The sequence below is a fragment of the Lolium perenne genome, chromosome 2 (genome assembly GCF_019359855.2).
Source record: "Lolium perenne isolate Kyuss_39 chromosome 2, Kyuss_2.0, whole genome shotgun sequence".
NCBI lineage: Eukaryota > Viridiplantae > Streptophyta > Magnoliopsida > Poales > Poaceae > Lolium > Lolium perenne.
The window spans coordinates 223,151,022-223,155,530 of record NC_067245.2 but is presented as its reverse complement, the minus strand read 5'-3'; the positions used below and the strand labels follow the sequence as shown (position 1 = coordinate 223,155,530).

General features: G+C 44.2%; 1 long non-coding RNA gene across 1 annotated transcript; it reads right to left on the bottom strand.

Annotated features, from left to right (window-relative positions):
• Nucleotides 1-3,088: 3,088 nt before the first annotated feature.
• Nucleotides 3,089-3,758, bottom strand: LOC127330463 (uncharacterized). The gene is made up of 2 exons (XR_007869292.1): nt 3,610-3,758; nt 3,089-3,531 (listed from the first exon to the last, which is right to left on the bottom strand). It is a non-coding gene; the product is annotated as an uncharacterized lncRNA (long non-coding RNA).
• Nucleotides 3,759-4,509: the final 751 nt, after the last annotated feature.

Below are 4,509 nucleotides of genomic sequence, written 5' to 3'. Positions count from 1 at the left end.
TGACGTTTGCCCAACTATCGTTTTGGGATATCTGGTATTGCTTGTGAACTTCATCTCATTTTGGGGGAGTAGGATAACTCGCTCATACTTCCATAGGGCAATGTCGATGTGTCGGCATGTTTGAATTCTGGAGTATCATGGAACCAACTGTGTAGTGAATCTATGCTGAACACATCGATACTCCAGAATTCTGGAGTACATAGTATGTGATGATAGCTAAGTGATCAGTAATCATTTATTTGATAATCAAAAAGAAAATTAATGCGACTTAATTTCAGACATTAGATGCGTTATGTTTTCTGGATACTTCCCATGATGATTAGGTAGTTTTTGCAACTTAAGTTGCCACGGTATTTTCGTGGTTGAAAACCTTTCCAGGTGCAATATGAACTAGTTACAAAAGATAAACGAATTAGCTCGCCACGAATGTCCACGTAAAGGCATCTCTCTCACCATCAAGATGAACTGACTGCATCCTCAACTAGAGGCCATGCAAATCCAGTGATTTCTGAGTTCTGACCCGTGAGTCCGTGGCCGCCCTTGTAAAAGACAAATTAAGTGGAGAAGCCGCAAGAACCTGAAAGCCGAATACAGGTTACGTATCTGTTTATATTAAACTCAGAACTCGAACTCTAATCACCAAAGAACACGCCTCGCTAAACATTTAACCATGATATTGTTCCAGCAACCATGTTTAAGAAACAATCAGATCCAGGATGCTCCTACAACTTTGAGACGATAAATTACCTGTAGTATAGGAATTGATGGAAGGATGGTAGCTTTTACTATATACCAAAGTTCCCTAGACTGAATTGACTCGAGCTGAATCACGAAGACGACATGTGATCTTGCAGATAATTACTATATCATGCATGGATTCACGATCCAGCTTGAGTCAATGCAGTGCAGGAAACTAATCTTGGTTCAGGACCGACAGGCGAGATGGTGGAAGATGGGATCTGAGTAGGACGGAGGAACCGAGGCGGCGGCTGCTCGTCTCACGCTCGTGTGGTTTGAGGATGATAGGTAAGCTGTAAGCCACAACAGACGATTTGAGTATATATATAAGTAAGCGACGGGTGAGCTGCAGACTAAACCCTAGAGCCAGGATAAACAACCTGAAAAGGGATTTGTGTGCAAGGGCCTAGGAAGCGATTAAGCCCACCAATCCTTGGGTTTTAGCCCAACAAAAGAAGGCTACCCTAAAAAAGGTGAAATGCATTTAAAAAAATAAGTGAACTGAAGATGAAGGGATACATAGTTGTAGAATTTGGTAAAATGAATAACAAGACAGACAAAAAAACCTAAAATAAAGACATAATAATGTTTACACGGGACATGCTGATCAAATTGCACGCAATAATACGGTAACATCGGGCCGACACCGGATGCAATATTTGTTGAATTCACAACCGAACTACCAATCACGGTACTGCGCAAACACGAATGTTCTGTCGTTGCTTCATGTTACCACTCTTCTTTGCAATGTCCCTTTTTTCTTTGATAAAACAAATAAAAAATAACTTAGAAGTCGCATAAAGATCGATACAAGCAAGATAGTTCACATTCGACCTCTGCATAATAAGATGCGTAGTCTCTCCTACACTTACTAGGAAAAAAAAGGGCAGCCCGGTGCATGAAGCTCCTACTTTGCGCGGGGTACGGGGAGGGATCGGGCCACATTAGGTCTCTCCTACACTTACTACATGAAATTGCAAGAGTGGAATCAAATGGTAAAGAAAAGTTAGAATTAAGATCAAAGAGGAAACCTGGGCAAAGTCTGGCTGAAAACTTCAAGTGTAATCCGTGACAGCACACCTATGCGTTGGAGGCTTCAACATGTGTTTTTTGTGTATACTACACAAATATGTCAACCAATGAGATAATTAGCAAACAATGTTTACTCTTACGCATACAAAATGCAAAATCGAGGTTTGCAATGTTACCCACCTAAGATTTTTTATGGTAATGTGAAATGATCTTGAACCGTGACCTATACTGACCTTAAGTGTCATCTGCGACAACACCTTGTGCGTTGGAGGCTTCAACAAGTTTTTTTTCTTCTGTAAACTGGACCAACATGTAAATCAATAAGATAATTAACAAACATTGTTTATTGGAGTGTGAATTCTACTTTTTACCCGTTTATTTTTGACACAAATTGTCCCATTTACCAACTTTCCATCCGAAATACCCCATTTGGTAGAAGTTTTACCAATTTTCATCCCTCTTGAAAATTAATAGCATGCCACATAAGCCACTTCCCTAGATTTTTCCTCAATTTGGATGGCCGTGGTGGCTACAGCCTCGGGTGCTCAAGGGACGACGACGGCCGCAGCAACCTCCGGTGGTCAAGCAATGATGGCGGCGGGTGCTTAAGCGACAGGTGGTGTCCTCAGAGGCAGTGGCCAGTGTTTAAGCGGCGGCGGGTGCTACAACTAATTGTCAAGCGCGCCGTCATTGCGACGCTGCTCCTAGTGTTGCTTCTCATATATATGTTGCTATGTACCTGGGCAATGAATGATTGTGACTCTATGCATGTGCTTAGTCAAATGCCCCAAATCTCTAAGAAGGGTAAAAATGGAAAAACTTTCACTAAATAGGGTAATTTTGCTAAAATTTGTTAAACGGGGTAATTAATGTCACATATGGTAAATTAGGGGATAAAAACTGGAATTTACTCCTTGTGGATACGAACCAACGTAGTTGAGGTTCCCAATGTTACCATCCAAAAAAACATCGACGTGGTATAATGAAGAGATTGGTCTAAGAACATGGATGATTTATTATGTGGATATAATAGGGTTTTGACTTGAGACAACATCAAAGCATATACTACATCCATTTCAAGTAATAAGGCGCACACGTATTCCAAGATGAACTTTAACCATAAAAATTGAGCAACGAAATCTTGATTATATTATATGTGTATAGTATCGTTGGATTCATATTGAAAAGCACTTTTTAATGATACTAATTTCATATAAATAATTTTTAAATATTTGAAGTAATTCTTGGTGAAACAAAAAGCTCGTAAAACGAGGACGCCTTATTCCTTGAAACGGAGGTAATATATATATGTTCCACATTCACTCTGGGCACACAAATCCGATTTTACCTGGTCCACAATGAGCTACATAGATGACACTCGTAATACTACTTAACCAAGCAAAATACTTAACCAGTTTGCGAGACACACCAAACTGAAACCAACTCGATCGGTTTATTAGAACGATCAAAGTGCTAGAAACTACTGCTGGACCACAATACCAGATCGCTCGATCTCAAGAAAGTAGCACTGCAAGAGAACGACCCATGTCTGATGATTCCAAGGAAGTTGCTAGCGAATGAAACATGTCTGAAGATGGAGCACGTCGGGGAGGAGAGAGGTACGCCACGTCGCGCGCCGTGGATGATGTGTCATGGACTCCATGGATGGATCGTCAACAGCACCGCCAGAGCCAGAGATAAGCCCAGCGCGACGACGACAGAGAGGCAGCAACAGCACGCCATGGCCACATCATCATCGTCCTGCGGTTCAGCTCAAGACGTCAGTTCAGCGACTTGGCACAAATGATGTCGCAAACCACATTACCCACACGTACGTACCGGAGCAGCCGGAGGATTGGGCAGGATGTTGTCCGCTGCGGCCGCCAGAAAGTTGGCCACATCGTTGGCCGCCGCCGCCGCCGGAGGAGGAGGAGGATTGTCCATGTCGATCGATCGTGCCCGCGCAGCGCAGAGAGAGTGGCGAGTGGTTAGAGCATCTCCAGTCGCGCCCCGGCGTTTGGGGGACGGCGGACAAGAAATGGAGAAAATCGCGTCCCAGTCGCGTCCCCCAAAGCTAAATAGCGCCTCATTTTGTGTCCGGCGTCCCACAAAATGAGAGCCCATATGCATGCATGCAGCCCCTAGTCCCCACATGCCATTCTCTTTTCCCACACTTTCTCTCACCTACTTTTCCCACATGGGGTGGTCCCTTCTATTAAAATGCATGCATCCGGACGCTGTTTGAGGGACGCGGCTGGAAAGGGTCTCTTTTTTGTACAGATTTTTGATCTTTTTTTGTCCGGCGCGGTCCTAAACGTGCCCCAAATCATTTGTGCCGGACGTTTTTTGAGGGACACGACTGGAGATGCTCTTAGAGACGGAGAAGCGTGTGTGTGCTGTCTGTGGAGAGCTTCTTTGGAAAGCAATGAGAGTTCGAGAGTTCGGCAACCAAGTCGCTAGTAGGCTAGCAGCCAGTGGCCAACCGAGTAGTATGCTTTCGCGTTTGGGCCGTAGCAAAGGCTCCGGTAGGAGTGTAGGACGGCCCCGAGCTGCTCCTGTTCCGGGAAAACTGAAAAGCACTGCATGTGAGATAAGTGTGGACTACCCTTGAACAGAGCACGCGAAAGCGTAGCTCAAAAATGGCAGCCCTATGAATCTCTCATATCAAGCAGGCGGATACTCCGAAATAGCAATGGAACAGCCGGCTGCACGCTGCGGTGTCTCTCCGTGATTCGATCG